Raw genomic sequence first — 13,894 nt, 5'->3', positions numbered from 1 at the left:
CAGCCTGTACATCCTGAACAGGCTGCTAAACTAAAAATAAGGGCCTAAAAATAAAATCACTTTCTAAATGTGCAACATTTCCACCATAAAGACAAAGTAATTTAGACTGCATCACTGTTACTCAATGAACCTTTCCTCACCCTTCCCTTCCCTACGGATACACCTGGAATGTGACATGCAAGAACGTGCGCTTAGTCTATGGTGCTCACACTGGGCAAGCAGGGAGAGGCATCTTCTTCTTTTCTTTTTCTACTGTAACCACCTACAGTTGATAAGGGGCTTGGTGCAGAATGTCAAAGCAGTACAAATCTGGTGAATCTCCCTCCAGGCTTTTTCTTTTGTGGCTTTATTCTGATACACAAAAGACTTAGTGTCATAAAATTCCTGCCCGACATAAGCCCGATTAATAATTTCTCTTGCATGACCAATTTTCAAACGGTTGGACTTTCCATGAATTAAAAGGGACTTCATCCATATGTCTCTACCAAATCGGAGTCCCTGATTGGTCAAAGTTCAACTTGGTTTAACTTTTGACACATGTTCAATGGACGGCGTTTTGTACATAGTGCCTGAAATAGAAACTTGCATTGCAACAAGCGAAGGCGAGTTTTGAATGCAGAAGCCCAAAACCGTCATTAACGTTCGTTTACATAGACTTTATTGTAAGTGGTCACTTGAACCCGTGTTGCTGTCTGTGATTCAATTTTCAATTCAATTCAATTTTATTTGTATAGCCCAAAATCACAACAGTCGTCTCGATGGGCTTCGAAGTAAAACATGAAATCAAAAGGATCACGAATACAAAGAGTTCAATAGAAAAATACTAAAATGAACTAACAAACTGACTAAGCTATACTGGCATCCCTGCCCTTAGACCCCCCTTCGCGGTAAGGAAAAACTCCCAAAAAAACCGGATTCCGGAAAAAACGAAGAAACCTCAGGGGTGCCCACATGAAGGAGGGATCCTCCCCCAGGACGGACAGGCGATTTACCAGAAATCTTAGAGAAGAATTAACTTATCTAAATCTACAACTACATATATAAAAGTCCAGCAGACGAGCTTCATCCAGCCGTGGTTGTGGGGACAGTCAAGGGCGCGAGTCGAGCCGGAGACAGGAACCACAGCCAGGTGTAGGAGCAGGAGCAGAGACGAGGTACTCGGTCAGGTACAGAGCAGAGACGAGCCAGAGATGAGCCAGAGGCAGGATCCACAGCCAGGTGTAGGAGCAGGAGCAAAGGCGAGGTAAACGGTCAGGAACTGGAGCACGGATGAGCCAACTGGAGTCTGGAAGCACTCCCACTCCCCAGGAGGGGAGAGGAAAAGAGGGACAATACATGAATCGCACTGCACCAAACAGAGGCATGGAGAACTAAATGATAAATTATGATCAAGAATAGAGGAGAGGAAGGGTAGAAGTAAAAAAGGAAAGAGGACAGAACCCCAGTGCACCATAGTTACCCCAGCTTCAACTTCTAGCAGCCTTTTAAAAGAAATAGTTATTATTAAGTTTAATTTAAACAAACTAACATTAAGTTAAATAATCTCTGAATACTAGCTAGTCTGACAATAAGCCTGTCCAAAGAGGAATGTTTTCAGTCTAGCTTTGAATGTAGAAACTGAGTCGGCCTCTCTTACATGAGCTGGGAGTTTATTCCATAAGACAGGGGCTTGGTGGCTAAACGCTCTACCTCCAACCGTACTTTTACTAATTCTAGGAACCACAAGCAGTCCTGCATTTTGCGAGCGAAGTGTTCTGATTGGTTGGTAAGGGACTATGAGGTCCTTAATATAGGACGGGGCCATTCCATGTAAGGCCTTATAGGTTAACAGGAGGATCTTGAACTTAATTCTAGAATCAACTGGGAGCCAATGGAGCGAAACTAACACAGGAGTGATGTGATCTCTTCTGCTGGTTCCAGCTAACAATCTAGCAGCTGCGTTCTGAACAAGCTGGAGACTTCTTAAGGAACTCTTAGGACACGCTGCTAACAAGGAGTTACAGTAATCCAGCCTCGACGTAACAAATGCATGGATGAGTTTTTCAGCATCACTCTTAGAAAGTATATTTCTGATCTTAGCAATATTTCGCAGGTGAAAAAAGGCAGTTCTACATGCCTGAGATATGTGAGCCTTAAATGATAAATCCTGGTCAAGTAAAACCCCAAGGTTTCTAACTGTGGAATTGGGGGCTATACTTATGCCATCCAGGGAGACTATCTGAGCAGACAGAGCATCTCTGAGGTTTTTAGGACCAAGTATAATGACCTCAGTTTTTTCTGGGTTCAAGAGGAGGTAATTAATTGTCATCCAGGTCTTGATGTCACTGATGCAGGCGTTCAGTTTCTCTATCTGGTCATTCTGGTCAGGCTTCATGGATAAATACAACTGCGTATCGTCGGCATAACAATGAAAATTAATGCTGTGTTTCCTGATTATGTTTCCTAGGGGTAACATATAAAGCGTAAACAGGATCGGTCCCAAGACTGAGCCCTGTGGGACTCCATAGTTGACTCGAGTGCACTGAGAGGAATGGCCATTTACATTAACGAACTGATACCTATCAGACAGATAGGATTTAAACCACTGGAGAGCAGATCCTCTGATCCCTATGTCCTGCTCTAATCTATGGAGTAAAATACCGTGGTCGATAGTGTCAAAGGCAGCACTGAGGTCCAACAGGACCAGAATAGAAAGTAGTCCCTTTTCTGAGGCCAATAACAAGTCATTAGAGACTCTAACTAGTGCAGTTTCCGTACTGTGGTGAGGTCTAAACCCCGACTGAAAGTCTTCAAAGTGGCTGTTGTCCTGTAGGTGGCAGTAAAGCTGCTTAACTACAACTCTTTCTAGGATTTTAGAAATAAAGGGCAGGTTTGATATCGGTCTATAGTTGGCCAAGATGCTAGGATCCAAACTGGGCTTTTTCAGAAGAGGTTTAACAACTGCATATTTAAAAGACTGTGGCACGTAACCCGTTTCCAGAGAGGCATTTATCATTGTTAATATGGGATCATTAATTAGGGGAAAAGTTTCTTTAAAAAGTCTAGTGGGAATTGGGTCTAACAGACACGTTGAGGATTTGGAGGACGTAATAATTGATGTTATTTCCGCTTGATCCACAGCAGTGAAGCAGTCTAATGTTACAGAGGTTTCTATGGATGCCTCCATTTCTACCGCTTCAGCCTGTTCTGGGCTGATAATAGGAATAACTTGATTTAACTTATGTCTAATATTTGAGATTTTACTATCGAAAAATGTAAGAAAATCATCAGAGCTGAGAGAAACAGGAACATGTGGTTCTACTGAGCTCTGACTGCGAGTTAATTTAGCTATAGTGCTAAAAAGAAATCTTGGATTGTTTCCATTCTCTGATATTAAGGTTGAATAGTACTGGCTTCTAGCTCTACGCAGAGCTTTTTTATAATTTAATAGGCTATGTTTCCAGATATCCAGAGACTGCTCTGAACCGGAGCGGCGCCATTCTCTTTCCAACTTACGGGTTTCTCGTTTAAGAGAACGAGTTTCAGCGTTAAACCACGGTGCTACTCGGTTTTGTCTGACGAACTTAGGTTTCAAGGGGGCAACAACATCGAGTGTACTCCTGAGGGCTTGTAAGGCATGATTAACAAAGTGGTCATTTATACTAGGACTGATACTATGGGAGCTGGTCTCAGAGTATTTTCTCAGAATATCACTAAGTACTGGCTGAACTGTGTGTTTAAACTCAGACACAGAACGGTCAGTTAAGGTTCTTCTAAGTTGTTTCTTATTCACTGGGACAGAAGGATGTTCCAGTGTAAACTGGAAGGTAATCAGAAAGTGATCAGAAATGATGGGGTTAAGAGGAAGGACACTCAGCTGGCTGATCTCTATCCCATGGGTTAGAACAAGGTCCAGGGTGTGCTTATGACAGTGAGTGGGTTCATTCACACTTTGGGTGAAACCAACATCATCTAATAAAGCTGCAAAAGCCTTTCCTAGGCAGTCACTGGGGTCATCAACATGAATATTAAAATCCCCTAATATTATAATTTGATCAGAATCTAAGACAATACTCGATAGGAAGTCGGAAAACTCAGTTAAAAATTCTAAATATGGGCCGGGGGGGCGATAAATAATTATGAGTAAAACAGGTTTTGGAGTTTTCCTGTTTGGGTGACTTAAAGACAATATGATGCTTTCAAATGAATTATAAGCATTTTTAACTTTAGGGCTGAGAAGTAAGCTAGACTGTGATATTACTGCCAAACCACCTCCTTTCCCTGAAATCCTGGATTTCTGATAGTTAGCATAAGTGGGGGGGGGTTGCTTCATTCAATCTAACATAGTCATCCTGATGGAGCCAAGTTTCTGTTAAGGCTAAAAGACTAAGATTGTTATCAGTAATTAACTCGTTGACTAAGAGGGACTTGGAGGAAATGGATCGAATGTTTAATAAACCGCATTTAATGACATAATTCTGCTTGTGAGAACTGCTGTCTGTCACTTTTAAGTTTCTATGACGCGCTCCTTTCATTTGTCTTTCAGCACATAAGCTAAAGCTCGGACCTGCTTGACTTTCCCTGCATGGGTTTTGCACCGGCACTAACCCTAAGGGAGGTTCAGAGGAGCGTTTTACACTGCTGCTCTGCGCCCGGGTCTCGTCTCTGGATTGTCAGGTTAACAGACTAAGGCTAGCAGAAATGTTTCTAGAAAGAAGAGCGGCACCGTCCCGGGTGGGATGGACGCCGTCTCTCCGCATGAGACCGGGCTTCCCCCAAAACGCGCTCCAGTTATCCACAAAACCAACGCCGTTTTCTGGGCACCATCTAGAAAGCCAGCGGTTAAATGATGAAAAGCGGCTGTACATTTCATCACTGACTAAGTTCGGCAGGGGACCAGAGAAAATTACAGTGTCGGACATCGTCTTAGCCAGTTTACACACCGAAGTTACGTTTAACTTAACCACCTCTGACTGTCTCCGTCGGGCATCATTACCGCCTGCGTGAATCACGACTCGACGGAACCTGGACTTATTCTGAGCTAACATCCTAAGGTTCCCCTCGATGTCACCAACTCTGGCCCCCGGATAACACCTGACTGTAGCCGCTGGGAGCTCCACGTTTCTAACTTCAGAAGAGCCTATAACCAGAGTTGAGTGTTCAGCGGGTGTGTCGCTGAGGGGGGAGAACCTATTACTAACGTGGAGTCTCGGGTGCTCTAAGTTTTTGCGTTTAGCACTATGTTTCCTCCCAACCGGTACAAACCCCTGACTGTCTCCCGGCTGTTGGGAGGGCGCTGGGGTGCTAGCTAAGTTAGCCCTGGTAGCGCGGCCCGCGCTACGAGTAACGACCTGGCTAGCCGGCTTAGCTTCCACTGTGCGGAGCCGCGCTTCTAACTGCTCCAGCCTGGCCTCCAAGTCTAACACAAGACTACACTTAACACACCTACCCCTATCTTCACTAAAGGAGGCAGGATCATCACTAAACATATGGCACATGGGGCAGGAGAGAGGAGGAGAGGCGGAAGGAGTGGTGGTGGCCATACTAGGTTCTAAGCTAAGGCTAGCGGTGTTTAAGTAAAGAGAAGTGGTTTATTTAGCAAAATGAGAAAAGTGAACAGAAAGCGGTTTAACAGTGGTGAATTAGCTAATAAAAGGTACTAGATGTGAATATTAACCCAGATAACCCTTAGAGTAAGCAATAGTAGTAAGGCTAATGCCAAACAAGAGGACAGCAGTCACACAACTAGCACTGGGAATAGCTCACCCGGAAATGACGTCACAGGAAGACGAGCAGTGATGTGAACGTAGCTTTGGAAAAAGGAGGTAAAGAGTCTTTAGATAAACTCAGCAACACCAGTCCACAGATGAAAGAGCAACTAACCAGTGGAAAAAAAACATTTCCTGTGACAAAGTAAATAAAAACATTTTAGCGTAAAAAAGCTAGAGTCTCATCTCAGTATCTGTGCCTACTGTCACAAGGACAGGCAGACGGCTGGTTCCAAATGCTGCAGGTTTATTATCTCAGCTAAAAGTCCACAAAACTAAGGCAGGCAGGGGTTAATCACAAACATGAGAGCATGAGAGAAGTAACGGGGGTAATCAGGATCCAGGCGAGAGTCGGGGTAGGCAGGAGGTAAACAGAGTCAGAAACAGGGTCAGGAGACTGAAGATCAGGGGCCTGTTTCAGAAAGGAGGTTCAACCAACTCTGAGGTCAAACCTGAACTCTGAGTTGGTCAATCGAGAAATTGACAACTCTGAGTTTTCAGTTTCAGAGCAGCTGATCCGAGTTAGATCAATCAACTCTGAGTGGACTGATTCGGAGGTGAGCGTGCGCACCGCGTCTATAAGAAGCCATTATCAATGGAGCGCAGATATCACGAGTCACCATGGCAACCGTGAAAACAAGAGGTCTGCGTATTTTTCGCCAGCTGAACTTGACGTGCTGCTGCCGAGTTACAGTGAATATGAGCACATATTCCAGAAGAAAAGCAACACCGCTGCATCTGCAAAACAGAGACAGTTAGCGTGGAAAAACATAGCTGCTCAAGTTAATGCGCAAGTTTGCATTTAAATCATTGTTATAAAACATTGGCTGTAATAACTTTTTAAATAGCGTAAGGAGTGAAATAAAAAATGGCGATATTAAGGTGTACTTTTGAAGTGTTATTCCTGGTGTAATTGCATGAAATGCTGCATAGTGTACAGAACCAATCTGGGGGAAAATGCATTTAACGTCGGTAATGTTTAGAGGACTTTTCTGTTAACCTTCCCCTCTTGCAAACGTTGGTCAGTTTAATATTAATACATGCAATTGTGTTTTAAAAGTGAACTTTTGTCTACTGTTGAACCTTTCGCTGCGCGAAGACTTCTCCTTTCTTTTCTCTCGTCTTTCCGACAGTGGTCAGAAGCGCAGGGGAGATTTCCTTCAGGGCCGAAGGGAATTCTCCTTCGGGGTTCACTTCCCGTTCGAAACCCTCAACCTCCAGAGCGGATTAAGAATGACTCCAAAACAGTTATTCTGGGAATGACACCTTCTCTTTATTTAACTAAGTGCTCCGTCCTCCGAACACACAATATATACCACGCACACACCTCTGCTCCGTCCTCTCCCCCCCCCCCCCCCCCCCATCTGCACCTGCAATCGCCCCTCCCCTTCTCTCTCGTGGATCGCACCCCGCTCAGCACACACACACTGCAACACTACCCGTGTATTGATCAAGTGGTATAGGTGTATGTGGGATTAAGAAAGTAAGCAGTGCTAGCAAATTGTGTTTCCAAAAAGTAATTGTTGCATTAATCTAATTCAATGTCCCTGATTTCATTTTCATGTAGTTGCAATCCTGCAGGAATTAAAAGAACATGGCAGCAGCTAAAAATGAAGTATAAAAACATAATTCAATCAGGTCAAATGTGAGCATGTCATGGATGTAGGCTTTGTTGACAATATTTGACATATGAAACATCTACATAGCAATACATATCTAATGTTGTTTTCATTGTATATATGTAATTGACTGCAACGAAAAACGGTAACGCTCAAACAAAAACGTATGGGGAAATGACAAATAATTGAGTCTTCTCAATATCCTCGTACGAGGTAAATATAATTCTCTATGAATTAATGCAGCCTCCTCGTCTATTGGGTCCTCCAAAAAAGGACAAGCCATTCTTGTCACTTGTCTCTGTGTGACTGGAATGTGGGCAATGAAGGTTAAAGCGAAAAATACCGCTTCGTCTTTAAAAAGGGGAGGAGACCGGCAGAAACTTTGAGTTTGGAGAATAAAACCTGCTCCCGACCAGGTTAGGTTCACAGCATAAGTAACCATGGATACTGACTCCGAGTAAAAGTTACCTCTCTTTCAGAAACGGGTTTGACTTACTCTGCTTTCTCTGGTTTGACAAACCTCCCATTCTGAAACGGAAAACCCAGGGTTTCCCTGATTTCAGGGTTAACGCACTCAGAGTTTACACTTAACCTCCTTTCTGAAACAGGCCCCAGGTCTCCTACACTCGGTAATGGTGGCAGAGTGGCACAAAGAATACTCTGTGCAGTGTTTAAGAATGCTGTGATTGACTGAGTGAATGAGAGTCAGGTGTGCAGGATCCAGGAAGTGTGATTAGAACTCTAGAGATGGTTTGTTCCTGCTGGTGACCAGAGAGGGAGACAGAGTTCTGACTTCTGACACCTACACAGCAGCTTTGTCTGGATGAAAATGGAGCATCTCTATGTAGATAAGGTCATGCTAAAAAGTCCCTAAACTTTTGTCTGAGTTGGAGTGAAGAATAAACATTTTCTCAGAAAGCTTAACCAACACAGTAAGTCAGCTTTGGTTGAATGAGAAAGTTTGGTCGCAGTTTTTGCGCTCTTGATGTGTGTGTTGGTGTGTGAGCAGGTTCAGCAGACAGCTTATATAAAACAGGAGAGTTGTTTGTGCGTTGGGTGAAACCGACTCCGCTTCGTCGCGACTAATTGCTGCTTTTGCACAAACTCGTTCTGCATGACTCCACCTTTTGACCCATGTTTGCTTCTTCTGTTTAAACTGTCTTCCTATTTTGGATTGCTGTAAACGAATCTGCTCTGAATTCAGTAACGGACACTTAACTGAAGACATGTTCTCTCACAAACTTTTTCTTCTTTAGATAGTTCTCTCCTGGTTCCCCTCTGTGAGCGTTCAATGACAGCACATGCATTATTTATTCTGGGCTGTAACTGGAGAGGTATTTATGTAATATTATGTATATTTCATGACTTGGTGTCACATAAAGGCTTTCGTCTCCTGGGATTATTTTATATAACACCAATGAATCACTTCTTCTTGTTTATGTGCGCATAGGAGGATGGACGGTTTTCTGCCTGCAACATTTTTCATGAAGTTGTTTTTTGTGTGTGTTGCAAGTCTTCAAAGTTTGTCTAAACTGGATGGAGTCCTTGCAAAACATGATTGTGAACTTAGTTAAAGAAGCTAAAAATTTTGTTAGTTAGTTTGTTAGTTTTGTTTGTTCTGTTAATTTGCTTGGTCCGTAAACAGCGATCCTCATGTCATCACCACTGCATGCTCAGCGTCTGGTTCTGCTCCACCCTTCCTTCCTCGGGGCCAGCTGGTGTGTGGACAGGTGCCCCGCTCTGTTTTCCCCTGAGAGTCCAGCCCTGGTCTTCGGGGAACTAACATCTGCCACCCTTGTGTATGAGTCAGCTTTGTACACGGCCTCAACTTCTCAACCTGACAGATATTTTGTTATTCTCTCTCTATGGTTGGTTTTAGGGTTTCTGGATGGTTGTGGGGGCTATGTGATGGGCTCTTTCCAGGGCCCCATTTTCGAATCAGCCCCTAAGGGTGGCCTCTCGGAAGTATTCAGGTTTGACTTATATTAGACCTGTCGTCGCCTCGCAGTTCATACATTCTGGGCATCAGCAGCCTGATTCCTTGTGAGCCTTCTGGATTTGTTTGTTTTTTGCACTTCGGCTGACCATGCCATCTCCATGATTAAGTCCACCGGACGCAATGCATGGCTGGGGAAGGTGGATATCGCTGATATTCTCACTCTTCTGCCTCTCCATCCCTCCCAGTGGCGTCTTCTTGGCGTTAGGTGGCGCTCAAAGTATTTATCAGTTTACCTTACGGCTGTCGTAACTGTCCTCATGTTTTCAATTTGTCAGAAGCCTTTGCTGGACATTATGTAATCCTATGGGCTCCCCTTCGTTCTGCATATTATTGATTTCTCGGTGGTCGATTTTCCTCATTTATCCCGGGTCTTTTGCATCTCTGTGGTCGCAACTCATTTTTGAATCTGGGTTTCCGCTAGGGATGGGTATCGTTAAGGTTTTAGCAGTACGCCTACTCTTATTGATACTGCTTATCGATCCAGTATTTTAAGTCCAGCCCATACTTAAAAAACACAATCATTCCTAAAACAAATAAAAACACAATAAATAGATGAAAATATAACAGGATAAGAAAGATAAAAACAAGTATGAACAATTCCTAAAAATAAGTCAAGTTTCCCAGAAATTCAGCTTAATCAATCACAAAAGTAAAAGCTCTCAACACAGAGTGTTGTGCAGTGTGATGGCTCGTGGGACAAAAGACTTTCTAAGTCTGTCCGTGGTGCAGCGTTGGGATAAGAGTCTGCTGCTGAAGCTGCTCTTCCTCTTACTGAAGGCCTCATGCAGAGGCAGAGGGTGTGTCACATTGTCAATGATTGCCTGAAGTCCGGACAATGTTCGTTGTTCAGCCACCTACTCCACTGTGGCCAGCTTTAGTCGCAAAATAGAGCTAGCCCTCCTGATGATTCTGTTTAGTCGGGTCAGATTTTCCTTGCTTGTGCTGCACCAGCACACCACAGCGTACAGCAGAGCACTTTCAATGACTGTTTGATAAAACATACTTTGAAGCTTGGTGGAGATGTTAAAAGATGCCAGCTTTGGCAGGAAGTACATCCTGGTTTGACATTTTTTGCTGAGCAGGGTGGTGTTCTCGTTCCAGTCCAGTTTCTTGTCCAACACCACTCCCTGGTATTTATAAGACGTGACCGTCTCCACCAGGTCACCGTCTAAGCATATTGGCTGGGAGAGAGGGGGTTGTCTTCTGAAGTCCAGAATGAGTTCTTTGGTTTTCCTGATGTTTAACTGTAGCTGGTTCTGCTTGGACCACAGAAAACCAAAGCCTATGGAGCTCGAATTGGATGTTACTTAAGCTCGTATTATTAAAATGCCAGATTGAAGCATCAAATTTATTGCAGTTAAGATCAGATCGTAGTACTTCTAATGAAAACTCCGAAATTATGGATGTTACTTAAGCTTGTATCGTGGTATGCCAGTGAACGCGTCGGATTTTGGATGTTAAGCTTCGTCTCGTTTTACAGGTTTGGTTCATGGCGGTTTCAATTTATAGTTCCCTACAGAGTCTTTGCGGATATTGGCTCCTTGTTCAATTTGCCTGGCTCTCTTTCTCTTCTATCTAGCTAGTATGTTCCCTTCGTGGCGCTGTACTCGAATGGGAGCGGCCCAACGGTCAATGGTGCCGGGTCACACATAGCAGTCATACTTGTAAGTCTGAATATGGAATGCCTCCGAAACACACTTCATCTGACTTTTATACACTGATTTTACATTCACATTCTCTTCAACCTTGATGATCTTTGATGTTGGGGGTAGTTTATTACCCAAAGTTTTCTATGGAAATCTTGGTTTTATGTATCTGAACGGAGCCTTATGCCATGCTAAAAGAAATATGGAATACATTTTTGCCAAACTAAAACAAATATGGAATAAATCTTCTTTACTGCAAGAGTTGTCTGAATGAAATGTATGTAGTGGCTGTGTGACACGGCCTTTAACAACCAGTTTAGAACACGAGAAGAAGAGGAACAACACCAAATCTACAAAAATAAAGTTCAAATCACAGGAGGTTCAGATTTTTATAAAAGCAAAAACAAAACACAGAAATAGTTTTTTTTTGTTTGATATATTTTTCAGTCATTATTTCTTTTCCTCAGGTTCTCTTTAGGTGTAATGAGGATAATTCATGAACGAATCCATCAGAGGACTGGCTCAAGTGACATGGTGCCTCTGCCAGCTACTCTCCCCCTCCCCCGCCTGCTCTGTTCCTGACGCGACCAGCTGCCACCACTTACCTTCATCACCGCCATTGCCTCTTAAGGAGCACCTGGACCTCCACTCGACGCCAGTTCGTTGTTCCTCCCACGGTGCATAGTCTGGCTCGCTCATGTTCCTGTTTTGTTTGCCAAGCTTCCTGTTACTTATTGCTCCTCTCGTCTTTGCCTCAGGAAATATCTACTCTGGATCTCGACTGGTCGCTGTCCTCTGGTTTCACGCCGTCTCACCTCTGGAATCCTGCTGCTGCTCTCCTCCAGCCAGCTACCGTGCCTCTTTTGGAAAGAAGCCATAACTCACCTTTCTATATAAAGACTTTAAAACTCACCTTGTTGTCCGAATCTCCTTCTGGGTTACAGCATCTGGGTCACTCCGAACTATTGTCCGACTATGACATCAAGTTAGATATTTTGGAGATGACTACAGATAGCGACGGTTTAGACATATTGAGACCATTGACTGTACAGGATAGGAGAACTGGACAGAGTCAGTGCTATATCACCCATAGAGAATACCTTACTTCTGGCTCCAACCAAATGGAATCAGTTCAGTCAACCTTTTTTCCTAATATGGACGCCACCATGTTGGAACCAGAGGATGTCAGTAAGCTGTGATTGGTCCAAGCCGGTCTGAGTCAATGTTTCTATGGCAACCACTCTTACCAATCAGAAGTGAGCTTGTTGAAAGTCCACAGCACTACCACTTGAAAGCGGTCGTTGAAACATAGACGAGGTGGCTTGGCAGGCGACGCTTCTCCTGAGGCGTCTGCCTCACGTTTCCTTATGACTCCTTCACATTCCTGTGCTTTGATCCTCAGTATGTTCTGAGCTGCAGGTGAGCATGAAACATCTGCTGTGTGCGTGTTTGTGCGTGGGTGTACGTGGGTGGGTGTCAGACCTCCCTCTGACCACAACAAGGTCAATGCTTTCATCCAGAGCTCTGATGACTTTTCACACATCAAACAGAACTCAGATGCTAACATGGATCACAGTTGTACTGAAACTGTGCACGTGTGTTGTGTGCATGCATGTGTGTAGTCCAACAAATCTGAGGACCACATCAAACATCTGAGCGTCTGTTATTCTTTATTCTTTTCTTTAATTAATTTGTCGTCACTTTATCTTTAGGGAGAAAACACGGTCATGACCAAATTTCACTAATATTATTTAAAAAAATAATTAGTAAAAATGTAAAAACTTTGTAAAACATGACAGTAATCCAACTAAAAATGTAAAAATCTAAACAGAAAACATTTTTAGAGAAAGAAACAAATGCAGTTGAGAATACATCAGAAACATCAAAGACAGGAAACATCAACCAACAAGCCAGAAAGACACAAAGAAACCAGCTGAAATGAAAGGAAGACAAAATTCCAAAACCAGCAACACAACAAACACAACCACAAACTGACGTCAACCACTTTAAACAAACATCCCAGAATAGTCTGACTTCAGTTTTTGATATTTCAATTTATTTCTGTCAAATCAGGAACAGGAGCAACTGAACGGAAACTTTCCACCACCATGACTTTGATCACAGTTTAACACATGTCTGTGAGTGTACACACCAGGCCATGAGGGCTCACACACACACACCCACACACACACCTGGACTCAACACAAGGTTTTAACCACAACAAGGTGTTGTTGCATTCACTTTCTGTAATGCCTCAGCAGAGATCAAACATCTGAGCAAAGCTTTGATGACACACACACACACCCACACACACTCTTGACGAGTCAGCACATCATTGCGAGAGTCAAACAGACTAGATGAAGAGCATTGCTGCTTCATCATGGGCATCACACTAATGAAAACCATCATTTCAACACACAAAGAAAAACTGTTTAAATAAAAGAACAACACAACATTTGTTTCAGTCTGACCACAGACCCCCCCAACAATGCCTAACTGCAGGCTGAACTCAGACATGGACACCATTAAAACAACCCGGCTGAAGGCGGCCTGCAGAGGACATCTGAGTTCTAGTGTCACGCTGCACCACGTCAGGTACCAAAGGTTTGATGTCAGGTGAGGAACCACCTGTGACTCATGTCAATCAATCAAAGCAGCTTGGTGTACAACAACAACATAAACCAAACTGCAAACAACAATCCCTGCAAGACTGAAGTGGAAGACATAACTATTTGATCCTTTTGCTGATTTTGTTGGTTTTTCCACTTAAAAGGAAGTTGACAGTCTGTCATACTATTTGGTAGATTCCTTTCAAGTTCAAAACTCAGCTGAACGCCTTTTAACCAGGACCAGAAAGAAGGAGCGCATTATTCCAATTTAAAA

General features: G+C 43.4%; 3 long non-coding RNA genes across 3 annotated transcripts; 2 read left to right on the top strand and 1 right to left on the bottom strand.

Moving 5' to 3' along the window:
• Positions 1 to 703: 703 nt before the first annotated feature.
• LOC144988159 (uncharacterized) lies at positions 704 to 8,002 on the bottom strand. Its single transcript, XR_013651987.1, has 2 exons — positions 7,863 to 8,002; positions 704 to 5,789 (listed from the first exon to the last, which is right to left on the bottom strand). It is a non-coding gene; the product is annotated as an uncharacterized LOC144988159 (long non-coding RNA).
• LOC144988158 (uncharacterized) lies at positions 6,258 to 7,045 on the top strand. Its single transcript, XR_013651986.1, has 2 exons — positions 6,258 to 6,304; positions 6,881 to 7,045. It is a non-coding gene; the product is annotated as an uncharacterized LOC144988158 (long non-coding RNA).
• A 3,478-nt stretch (positions 8,003 to 11,480) lies between the features above and the next one.
• On the top strand, positions 11,481 to 11,923 carry LOC144988147 (uncharacterized). The gene is made up of 2 exons (XR_013651968.1): positions 11,481 to 11,688; positions 11,770 to 11,923. It is a non-coding gene; the product is annotated as an uncharacterized LOC144988147 (long non-coding RNA).
• The last annotated feature ends 1,971 nt before the right edge of the window (positions 11,924 to 13,894 follow it).

This window comes from Oryzias latipes, chromosome 20 (genome assembly GCF_053564925.1).
Source record: "Oryzias latipes strain Hd-rR chromosome 20, Olatipes_Hd-rR_3.1".
Classification (NCBI taxonomy): Eukaryota; Metazoa; Chordata; class Actinopteri; order Beloniformes; family Adrianichthyidae; genus Oryzias; species Oryzias latipes.
The sequence above is the reverse complement of the archived record's forward strand: the minus strand, read 5'-3'. Positions and strand labels throughout refer to the sequence as shown.